We start from the raw sequence: 13,035 nt of genomic DNA, 5'->3' as shown, positions 1-13,035 counted from the left end.
TCCCCCACTTTTGTATCAGTATTTTTTTATAACTTACTTTTATTTACTGGCCAAACAGGGCTGTTAAAGGGAATTTTTGCCAGTGTTATGGATTTGTCTTTTTGCATCTCAAACCTATGATCTCTGTTAGTAAAATCCTGAGCCTCATCAGGTCATGGTTTAGCCAGTTTGGGCTTTATTAACTAACCTCACACTCAAATAAGAGTATACAGAGAGACAATAGTTTAAAAGTAAAGAGCCCTCAAGACAAGAAGGGACACTTAAGTAAAAGGAACAAGTTTGCAATGTAAAAATACACTGGTATATTACCAAGCCTGGAGACTTTTATCCCAACCAGATGTAGTTGGATAGAATATTAGAAGGCCCATCCTAAGTAATAGAGTGTCTACAGAGCCTTGATTAAGGGTACATTTAATTAAGTTATATTCTATTTTTATTTTTGAACCACAGGTGATGAATTACAGGTGGTGAACCATGGGTGAGTTAAAAATATAGGAGGGTATTCGCAGTGTTATTAGAAATACAAATTTAACCTTGAATATTTGCAAAACCTTACTGAAAATATTTTTACTAATTAAGCTATGACTTCTCTAAGAGCAGTATAACACCTTCTACTTATATAAAAATTAAAATTTATAAGAGACATTACTATTACTTACATTTAATTTATTAGTATTTTTTTAATTTCACAGTATAATTTGTTTGAGCATTGCATCATGTTGATAACTATATATTTGATCAAAACTGTATTCAGCCTTGTTATATTACTTATGATTTATTTATGATTGAAGTAACAGCTACAGCCCTATTCTGTTTTTGTTTTTTAACAGAGAGTACAAGATGGTTACATGTTATCTATATCTAAGAATGTTGAGAAGGGCTTTTGTGTTTCTGAAAATATTCACAGCTTTAAACTGTTTAGCTTCTCCCTCAGTACAATCTTTTAATATTGGAATAGAAGGCTATGAATCATTTGTCCCAGTTATTATAGTAAGGCTTTTCACTTTCTATCATTTGGAAATTGTACTTGAGTGTTTGGGGGTAAAATTTTGTTAAATATGCTTCTACATCAGAAGGAATATTTTCTGTTCACCATTTGAACAGAAAGCATGAGGTAGTATATGAAAGTAGCAAGGCTCCTCAGCTCTCCAATCCCTATAGAAAGAAGGAGTCAGCATTTTCATTATTAAATTCCTTAGTAGAGATATTATTCTGTGACACCAGAAAATTTTGGTAATTTTTAAATAGTATCAGTTACTACTTGATGTCCTCCCAGGGATTTCAGCTTTTTGTAAGGACCCCTTTACTTAATATATATTGTGGACACACAGAGTTGCAATAATGTAATAACAGTTTGTTTTTTAATTATACTCTCCAGATTTAGACTAAGTATTAATAATAGTTCTCTAGGGAGATGTAGTTGGCACACTTTGAGAGTTTTCCTTGGGTGGGTAATACCAACATAAATCACAAAGACAGAACATCAGAGTAGGAGTTCCTCTAATACAACTGGTTCCCCACACAAATGCAAACTGAGCAAACCACAAATTCTAAAGGAGAAATACAAATCTACGGTCACAGATTGGGGGGCTCAAACCCATCAGGTCTGCATTCATGACCCCTGGATCAACTCAATTAGCCTTTTCAGGCAATAGGTTAATTGAAACAAAAGGAAGCAAAATGAACACAACAAACAAAAGATCACATATTTACACAGCACAGGGAAAGTCTCAATTGCAAAGTCACCTGTACCCAGATGCATCTGGTGTCCATCAGTAGCAGGAAGCTCCACCTGGACCCTCCAGTCCCAGTCCTCTGGGAAAAATTCCCAGAGTCCAGGAGAGCCCTGCAGCTGCCAAGACATGGATCAGGGCTGCACTAAAGACAGGTGCCATGGTCACCAAATTGTCACTGTCAGAAAACATGGTCCTAAATAGTCAGGCCCACCTGATCCTACACAAAACAGGAACAAGTCCTTTGCTTTTGTTAGAAGGTGAGTTTATTAAAGATGCATCAACAAGGAACTGGAGGAAAAAAAACTTTCCAGGACCAGTCCAGAGTGAGAAGAGTGGTTTGGGCTTTTATAACCCCAAACAGAAAAAGGAATGGCTAGTATCCAGAAAAAAAGTGGAGAGGGAAAAAACAGAAGAGAAAAAGCTGTTTGGAAAAGAGGGGCAAGATGGCGGCATAGAGAGGAGTGGAAGCTAAGTAGTCCCCCTGGAACAACTACAAAAAACCAGAAACAACTAGTAAATAATCCAGAATAACTGCGGGGGGACAAACGAGACCATCCACTCATCATACACCAACCTGAATTGGGAGGAATGCCCGAGAACACAGCATAAAATCTGTAAGTAAAACCTGCGGATCCAAGTCGGGAGACCCCCTCCCCCATAGCCCAAGCTGCAAAGCCTCGTGGTGCCAGAGAGAAGCTCTCTCCCAGCAAGCGAATATAGCTCAGCTGAGCTCCAACTGGGGTTTTAAGTAGCGAGTGTGAACTGCTCACTACAGGTACGCATCCCCAAAAAACAGACAGAGGCTTTGGGTGATGACTGACCTGAGAGAGCCGGAGGGTCGCCTTGGACTGGGTCTGAAGGGGACTATCTGTTTCTTTTTCGGCTCAGTGGAGAAAGCCCCAGTCATTTTCAGTTTCCAGGGCTGTGAAGCAGAGAAGGGTGGAGACAGCACAAACAGAGAGAGAGACCATTGAAATGCTAATGACCTCCACCTGGGGGGTCTGTCTTCTCTAGGAGGAAAGGGGTGGGGCCCTTTCCATTCAGAACCAGACCCCAGAACCTGGGGGAACACGGCCATACCTCCTCACACCAGTCAAGAATTATAGGCTAACAGGTGTCACCTGCTGGGCAGAAAAGCACAGTGACCTGAGGCATCACAGGGTGGAGCAGTTTTCTAAGACACCTGCAGGGAAACCAGATACTGAATATTTCTTCCCTCTGGGACCTGAGCCTGTTCTGGTCTGGGAAAACCTGATTTGGATAACCAAGGAAACCATGCCTAGACAACAGAAAATTACAACCTACACTAAGAAAAACAAAGTTATGGCCCAGTCAAAGGAACAAACGTACACTTCAACTGAGATACAGGAATTTAAACAACTAATGCTAAATCAATTCAAAAAGTTTAGAGAAGATATTGCAAAAGAGATAGAGGCTGTAAAGGAAGCACTGGACATGTATATGGCAGAAATCAAAAGTCCAAAAAGCAACTAGTAGAATCTATGGAAATGAAAGGCACAACACAAGAGATGAAAGACACAATGGAAACATACAACAGCAGATTGCAAGAGGCAGAAGAAAACACTCAGGAACTGGAGAACAAAACACCTGAAAGCCTACACGCAAAGGAGCAGATGGAGAAAAGAATGAAAAAATATGAGCAACGTCTCCGGGAACTCAAGGATGAAACAAAGTACAATAATGTACATATCATTGGTGTCCCAGAAGGAGAAGAGAAGGGAAAGGGGGCAGAAGCAATAATAGAGGAAATAATTAATGAAAATTTCCCATCTCTTATGAAAGACATAAAATTACAGATCCAAGAAGCGCAGCGTACTCCAAACAGAAGAGATATGAATAGGCCTACGCCAAGACACTTAATAATCAGATTTTCAAATGTCAAAGACAAAGAGAGAATCCTGAAAGCAGCAAGAGAAAAGCAATCCATTACATACAAAGGAAGCTTAATAAGACTATGTGCGGATCTCTCAGCAGAAACCATGGAGGCAAGAAGGAAGTGGTGTGATATATTTAAGATACTGAAAGAGAAAAACCGCCAACCAAGAATCCTGTATCCAGCAAAGCTGTCCTTCAAATATGAGGGAGAGCTCAAAATATTTTCTGACAAACAGACAATGAGAGACTTTGTGAACAAGACACCTGTCCTACAGGAAATACTAAAGGGAGCACTACACGGTGATAGTAGACAGGAGTGCATGGTTTGGAACACAATTTGGGGAGACGGTAGCACAACAATGTAAGTACACTGAACAAAGGTAACTATGAATATGGTTGAGAGAGGAAGGTGGGGAGCATGTGAGACACAAGAAAGGAGGAAAGATAACGACTGGGACTGTGTAACTTGGTGAAGTCTAGAGTATTCAACAATTGTGATAAAATGTACAAATATGTTCTTTTACGAGGGAGAACAAGCAAATGTCTACCTTGCAAGGTGTTGAAAATGGGGAGGTATTGGGGGAGGGATGCAATCAGCATAAACTAGAGACTATAACTAATAGAATCATTGTATTATTCTTCCTTTAATGTAACAAAGGTGATATACCAAGGTGAATGCAGATAAGAGGGGGGGGATAGGGGAGGCATGTTAGACACTTGACATTGGTGGTATTGTCTGATTCTTTATTCTACTTTGATTTAAGGTTATTTTTCCTTTTGCTGCTTCCTAGCTGTCTTTTTTTTTTTCCTCTTTCTTTTTCCTCTCTACCTTCTTTGACTCTCCCTCCTGCCTTGTGGAAGAAATGTAGATGCTCTTATATAGATAATGGTGAAGGTGGTGAACACATAAATGTATGACCATGCAGAAAACCATCGATTATTTACTTGGGATGGAATGTATGGTGAGTGAACAAAACCATATTAAAAAAAATGTGTTGATGACAAAACCTCGAGGGCAATATACCGAGTGAAATAAGCCAGACACATTAGGACAATTATTGCAGGGTCTCACTGATAGGAACTAATTATAATATGTAAACTCATAGACATGAAATATAAGGTACCAAGATATAGAACGAGGCTTAAGAATGGGGAGTGGTTGCTTAGTATGAGCAGAATGTTCAATTAGGATGAACTTAAATGTTTGTAAATGAACAGGGGTGTTGGTAGCAAGATGTGAGAATAACTAACAGCGCCGAATGGTGTGTGAATGAGGTGGAAAGGGGAAGCTCAGAGTCATATATGTCACCAGAAGGAAAGTTGGAGGTCAAAAGATGGGAATGTATAAAACTGAATCCTATGGTGGGCAATGTCCATGATCAACTGTACAAATACTAGAAATCACTTCATGAACCAGAACAAATGTATGACAATACAATTAGAAGTTAATAATAGAGGGACATATAGGGAAGAACTATATACCTATTACAAACTATTTACTACAGTTAGTAGTATTTCAACATTTTTTCATAAACAGTAACAAATGTACTATATCAATACTACGAGTCAACAATTGTGGGGGGTTGGTTAGGAATAGGGGAGGATTAGAGTTTCCTTTTAGTTTTTTTTTATTTTTTTTATTTTTTTTTTCATCTTTCACTTTATTTCTTGTCTGGAGTAATCAAAAGTTTCTAAAAATTGAACAAAAATTAAGTGTGATGGATGCACAGCTGTATGAGGGTACCCAGGGGCAAGTGATTGTACACTTTGGATCTTTGGATAATTGTATGGTATCTGAACAATCTCAATAAAAATGAAAAAAAAAAGCTGTTTGATCAGTGTTTCCTGTTATCTTCAAGTCTTCCTCTTATTCAGGCTTATTTTTCAGGAAGACATTGATTATCAGACCAAACAGTGATTGATGTCCCTTGTATCCTCCTGCAGGCAATGTTGGGAAAGCTCCTGGGGACAGAGAGTAAGTTTTTGTGTTATTGTTGAGATTAGAACAATGGCAAGTTATTTTAACAAGGGCTTTTTGTGCTAAGAATAACTCAAGGTGGCTTGAGTGAAGGGATCTTAATAAAGAAATTTTTTGGCTACTGAAGACTATACTAAGCATTTTCCAGCTAAAGAATTAAACTGAGTGTTTTTTCTACTTATCTCGCTGTCAAATAGCTACTGCAGGGCAGGCAGGCATTACCCCATAGGTTAGTTAAGAGGTATGAAACCTAAGCTCTGGTCATATGTCCTGGGGAGAAAAAACCCAGATGAGTTGAGCTCAACTGAAAGCAAATTTCAACAGTGGACCCGGTGGCACACCACCCACCCTGACTGCAGAAGTAGTCTAAATAATGTGAAATGCAGTCTGAAAGAGACAGGAAGAATACTGGCAAAGACATGGAGGGTCTTTGCATTTCCAGGGTTAGACAATTGGGATTTCCTTCTGTAGGTATTGAATATTTGCCTCTAGTTTTGAGCCCCAGATCCCCAGCTTCAGGCACTGTATGCTCTTGCTTTAACCACCTTAAGGTTACCTGGAACAGTGCCCATTTCCCCATGTCCTCAGAAACACTAGACGTTATCATTTTTAAAAATACTTGTTTATCTTATGGGTAAAAAATCACAGCCCATTCATGTTGTTTTAATTTGATTTGCTCTAATGTCATGAGGTAGAATTTTCTCCTAGCATTTGTGACCAATCAGCATATACATAGGAGTAAATTATGTGCATTTTTAAATGTTATTTATCAAAAAAATTAAAAAAACAAACAGTAAAAAAAACATTTCAAACAAAACAAAGAAAGGAATAAGAAAAACAAATAACTTAAAATAACTACATTGCTTCCAAATTGTCCCTACCACACCCCAAGAAAATTAACAAAGCATAGTCATTCCTGAGCATTCCCACAATATTAAGATTACCTTCCATAACTTATCTGTTATTATTACATTATCATTCCCCCTTCACTAGTTGTTGTCTGTTGCTAGGTCACCTATATTCTACAATATAAAACATTTATTTTAGATTTCTCACAGAGCTCACGTTAGTGGTAACATACAATGTCTCTCTTTTTCTGCCTGGCTTATTTCAATCAGCATATGTCTCAAGGTTCATCCGTGTTGTCATATGTTTCATGGCCTCATTCCTTCTTACTGCCATGTTGTATTCCACTGTGTGAATATACTACATTTTGTTTATCCACTCATGTGTTGAAGGACATTTGGATTGTTTCCACCTCTCAGCAGTTGTGAATAATGCTGCTATGAACATCAGTGTGCAAATATCTGTTCACATCACTGCTTTCAGATCTTCTGGATATATATATGCTGGATTGAAGGGTAATTTGATATCTAATTTTATAAGGAACCACCAGACTGTCTTCCAGAGTGGCTGTACCATTTATACAGTCCCACCAACAATGAATGAGAGTTCCAATTTCTCCACATTCTCTCCAGCATTTGTATTTCCTGTTTGTTTAATGGCAGTCATTCTAATTGGTGTGAGATGATATCTCATTATGGTCTTCATTTGTATCTCCCTAACAGCTAGTGAAGATGAACATTTTTCATGTGTTTTTTTAGCCATTTGTATTTCCTCTCCAAAGAAATGTCTTTTCATATCTTTTGCTGATTTTATAATTGGATTGTTTGTACTATTGTCATTGGGTTTCAGGATCTCTTAATACTGCAAGATATCAGTCTTTTATCAGATAAATGGTTTCCAAACATTTTCTCCCACTGAGTTGGCTGCCTCTTCACCTTTTTTACAAACTTCTTTGGGGTGCAGAAGTTTTAGTTTTCAGGAGTTTCTATTTATCTATTTTTGTTGTTGTTGCTTGTGCTTTGGGTTTAAGGTCTAAGAAGCGACCTTCTAATACAAGGTCTTGAAGATGTTTCCCTACATTATCTTATAGGAGTTTTATTGGACAGTCTCTTATATTGAGGTCTTTCATGCACTTTGAGTTAATTTGTGTGTAGCATGTGAGGTAGGGGTCCTCTTTCATTCTTTTGGATATGAATATCCAGTTCTCCCAGCCCCATTTGTTGAAGAGACATTTACATCCTAGCTGAGTGAATTTGGTGGCCTTGTCAAAGATCCAACAACCATAGATCTGGGGGTCTAGTTACAAATTCTCAATTTGATTCCATTGATCGATATGTCTATCTTTGAGCCAATACCATGCTGTTTTTACTACTTTGGCTTTATACTAAGCTTCAAAGTTAGGAAGTGTAAGTCCTCCCACTTCATTTTTTCTTTTTTAGAAAGTTTTTAGCAATTTGAGGCATTTTTTCCTTCCAAATATTTGATAACTAATTTTTTCAAGTCTGCAAAGTAGGTTGTTGGAATTTTGATTGGAATTGAATTGAATCTGTAGATGACTTTGGGTAGAATTGACACTTAACAACATTTAGCTTTTCGATCCATGAACGCATAATATTTTTCCATCTTTTTCAGACCCTTTAATTTCTTTTAGTAAAGTCATGTAATTTTCTATGTATAGGTGTTTTACATCCTTGGTTAAGTTTATTCCTAGGTACTTGATTTTTTTAGTTGCTATTGGGAATGGAATCTATTCCTTGAGTGTCTCTTCAGTTAGATCATTTCTAGTGTATAGGAACATTAATGACTTACATGCATTAATCTTGTAGCCTACTATTTTGCTGAATTTTTTTATTAGCTCAAGTAGCTGTGTCATTGATTTCTCAGGGTGTTCCAAATATAAGGTCATATCATCTGCAAATAATGACAGTTTTACTTCTCCCTTCCAATTTGGATGCCTTTTATTTCTTTGTCCTGCCATATTGCTCTGACCAGCACTTCTAGCACAATGTTGAATAACAGTGGTGGCAGTGGGCAAACTTGTCTCATTCCTGATCTTAGAGCAAAGGCTTTCAGTATCACCATTGAGTACTATGCTGGGTGTGGGTTTTTCATAGATGCCCTTTATCATATTGATGAAGATTCCTTCAATTCCTACCTTTTGAAGTGTTTTTATCAAAAAAGGATGCTGGATATAGTCAAATGCTTTTTCAGCATCTATTGAGATGATCATTTGATTGTTCCCTTTTGATTTGTTAATGTGCTGTATTACATTGAGTGATTTTTTATGTTGGACCATCCTTGCATGCTTGGAATGAACCCCATTTGGTCATGGTGTATGATTTTTTTAATGTGTCTTTGGATTCATTTGACAAGTATTTTGTTGCGAGGTTTTGCATCTGTATTCATGAGGGAGATTGGCCTGTAGTTTTCCTTTCTTGTAGCATCTTTACCTGGTTTTGGTATTAGTGTGATGTTAGCTTCATCAAATATATTAGGTAGTTTTTCTTTTTCTTCAATTTTTTGAAGGACTTTAAGTAAGGTTGGTGTCAGTTCTCTTTGGAAAATTTGGTAGAATTCCTCTCTGATGCCCTGGGCATTTATTTGTGGGAAGCTTTCTGATGACTGATTGGATCTCTTTGCTTGTGATTGGTCTGTTGAGGTCTTCCATTTCTTCTCTGGTCAGTCTAGGTTGTTCATATGTTTCCAGGAAATTGTCCATTTCCTTTACATTTTCTATTTTCTTGGTGTACAGCTGTTCATAGTATCCTCAATTTTTTTTAAATTTCTTTAGGATCTACAGTAATGTCCCCTCTCTCATTTATTATTTTGTTCCTTTTGGGTCTTCTCTATTTTTTATTTTGTTGGTATAGGTCAGGGCTTGTCAATCTTGGTGATCTTCTCAGGGAACCAAATTTTGGTTTTATTTTTTCTCTGTGTTTTTGTTGTTGTTGTTATTGTTGTTCTCTGTCATTTTTTTCTGCTCTAATCATTGTTATTTCTTTTCTTCTACTTGGTTTAGGATTAGTTTGCTGTTCATTTTCTAGTTTCTTCAGTTGTTCCATTAGTTCTTTGATTTTAGCTCTTTCTTCCTTTTTAACGTGTACATTTAGAGCTGTGAATTTTCCCCTCAATACTGCCTTCAATGCAGCCCAAAAGTTTTGATATGTTGTGCTCTCTTTTCAATAATCTCTAGATAGTTAGCAATTTCTCTTTCTATTTTTATTTAACCCACTAATTGTTTTGGAGTTTGTTGTTTAACCTACAGATATTTGTAAATGCTCTAAATCTTTGATTGTTATTGACTTCTAATTTATTCCATTGTGGTCAGATGACATGCCTTGGACAATTTCAAACTTTTAAATTTATTGAGTCTTGTTTTATGTCCCAGCTATGATCTATTCTGGACAGAGTTCAGTGAGTAGTAGAGAAGAATGTGTATCCTGGTGATTTGAGATGTAATGCTCTATGTATGTGTGTTAAGTCAAATTCATTTATCACATTGTTTTGGTTTTCAATTTACTTATTGGTCCTCTGTCTGGTTGATCTATCTAGTGGAGAGAGTGATGTATTGATGTCTCCCACAATTATTGTGGAAACATCTATTGCTTCCTTCAGTTTTGGAATGTTTGTCTCATGTACTTTAGGGCACCTTGATTGGGTGCATAGACGTTTATGATTGTTATTTCTTCTTGTGAATTGTCCCTTTTATTAATATATGGTGACCTTCTTTGTTTCTTATGACATCCTTGCACTTAAAGTTTATTTTATCTGAGATTAATTTTCCTACTCCTACTTGCTTTTGGCTGTAGCTTTCATGGAATATTTTTTCCATTCTTTCACTTTCAATTTCTTTGTGTTTCTGGGTCTAAGATGAGTGTCTTGTAGCAACATATTAATGGTTCATATTTTTTTAATCCAATCTGCCAATCTATATCTTTTAATTGGGGAGCTTAATCCAGTCACATTCAATTTTATTACTGTGAAGGCAGTTCTTGAATCAGCCATAATATCCTTTGGTTTTTATTTGTCAGATATATTTTTAGCTCTCTCTCTTTATTTCCTTTAACTACCCTTACTAAAACTCTTTAGCTCTGTGCCTATCTCCAGACCTCTCACTCTTCTTTCTTTTTTTCTAAACTGGTAGGTCTCTCTTTAGTATTTCTTGTAGGGCAGGTCTCTTGTTAGCAAATTCTCTCAGCATTTGTTTGTGAATATTTTAAGCTCTGCCTTAAATTTGAAGGAGAGCTTTGCTGGCTAAAAAATTCTTGGTTGGCAATTATTCTCTTTCAGAATTTTAAATATATCATGCCACTGCCTTCTTGCCTCCATGGTGGCTGCTGAGTAGTCACTACTCAGGCTAGTGTTGTTTCCCTTGTATGTGGTGAATTGTTTCTCTCTTGCTGCTTTCAGAACTTGCTCCTTCTCTTCAGCATTTGACAACTTGATCAGAATATGTCTTGTAGTGGGCATATTTGTGTTTATTCTGTTTGGAGTTCATTGGGCATCTATGATTTGCATATTTATGTCATTTAGAAGGGTTGAGAAGTTTTCCCCAACAGTGTCTTTCAATACTCTTCCTAGTCCTTTACCCTCCTCCGCCCCTTCTGGAATGCCAATGATTCTTATATTTGTGCACTTCATGTTGCCCATCATATCCCTGAGATCCATTTCAAAGTTCTCAATTTCTTCACCCCTTTCTTTTGTGCTTTCACATTCCAATACATTTTCTTCAATTCACTTATTTGTTCCTCTACTTCTTTTAATCTCATGCTGTTAGTTTCCAGAATCTTTTTAATTTGATCACCAGTTTCTTTATTTCCATAAATCCTCTATTTTTTGTTTACTCTTGAAAATTCTTCTTTATGCTCCTCAAGGGTCTTCTTGATGTCATTTATAGCCTGAGACATGATATTGGTGTTTGTGATTACTTGTTTAATTCCTCCAAGTTCTCTGTCTCCTCTGTTGTTTTTTATTTTTTAATTTGGACACTTGGGTTATCCATATCTTCTGGTTTCTTCATATGCTTTAAAATTTTCTGTTGTTTTTGTCCTCTTGGCAGTTGCTTATCTTGATAGTATTCTTTTAGGATATGCAGGCTTATTTAAACAATAATCTAAAATTTGACAGAGCTACAGCTTGGTGGAGTGAAGTTTTCCTGACTTCCCAGCAGATGGCGCTCCTGAGCCACCTCTTACCCTCAAGCCATTTCTCCCTAACTTCCTCTATGCAGCTAGTTGGGGTCCAAACCTTCTGCAGATCCAACCAGTGCACCAGTTTTCCACATGCAGTGGCAACCACCAGCCCTGTAGGTTGGGGGCATGCCCTGTGTAGTTTCACAGGGAAGCCAGCTTTAAGACCCAGTATTCCCAGCTGTACCTGGGCAGGGCTGAAGCTGAAATACACTGGAGTTCAGCAGGTGCCTAACCCTTCAGCCAAGATTCCCCAGAGTCCTTCTCTGCTGTGGGCCCACAACTGCCTGGTATTGGTGTGGGACTCCTGGCACTGCTGTGTGGCACCCCTGCTCTAGGCTGTTCACTCCTTGGGCTTCTACAGAGGAGGCATGTGCACCATCACAAGCCTGATGAATGCTGAATCACCTTATGAAGCAATCAGCTGTGCCACTGCAAAGGGGTGGCTCCCAGCCTGTGGCAAGGATGGCTGCATGGGGCATGGTATCTATCCCCTTCTGCAATTGTCTGCCTGCTGCAGTGGCCTGTTCCCAGCTGATGGGCTCTTAGCTGTGGATGTGTGAAGGGCTATCAACACAGGCCAGATACTGAGGCAGATGCCCAGGGTGTGGAAGGCACTCCCCACTGTGCTCAACTGTGGCTCCCACTGTCAGCTCCTCGGCAGCTTTCTGGGTTTTACACTAACCCAGCTCCAAATAGAGTTTCTCAGTTTCTCCCCACCATGGTGCCACTCTGCTGCTGTTTCCCCAGCAGCCTCCAGATCAAACACCCCCACAATTCCGAATGCAGTCTCTTGGTTTCTCCAAGTGCACAGTCACTATGGAAGTAGATGTCCCTTCCCAGGCGGTGGAACCATGGCACTGCTATTCTGGAGCACTTTCTGTCTTTTATCTAGTGTTTTTCACAGAGGAGAATTTTGCTCTGTCTTTCCTAATCTGCTATCTTGGATCCCCCGATTGTGCATTTTTTAATTATCCCTGTCCATTATTCAATTTGTAGGTTTCTTGCTAACTGTTTGTCTTTCTCTGTGTGAATCTATGTAATCTATATCTAAATCTATATGTATCTATATATCTACATCTATATTTACATTCCTTCCTTTGTTCTTTGTGACTGTCATTTTTATCAAATCATTTACACTTTTAAAATATAATATTATGAAACTTTTGATTGTCACATATGAATTTCTCAAAGTTTAAGGATTCACATAAAATGTGATAAAAATTCACATTTTTATCAAGTCATTTACACTTTTAAAATATAATATTATGAAACTTTTGATTGTCACATATGAATTTCACAAAGTTTAAGGATTCACATAATAAGCACCCTATATCTACCTTCTAGCATAACCAGTACAACCCCCTCTGTGTTTCTCCCTTTCAGGAAT

This window comes from Choloepus didactylus, chromosome 18 (assembly GCF_015220235.1).
Source record: "Choloepus didactylus isolate mChoDid1 chromosome 18, mChoDid1.pri, whole genome shotgun sequence".
Taxonomy (NCBI): Eukaryota; Metazoa; Chordata; class Mammalia; order Pilosa; family Megalonychidae; genus Choloepus; species Choloepus didactylus.
Note: the sequence above shows the minus strand (reverse complement) of the source record.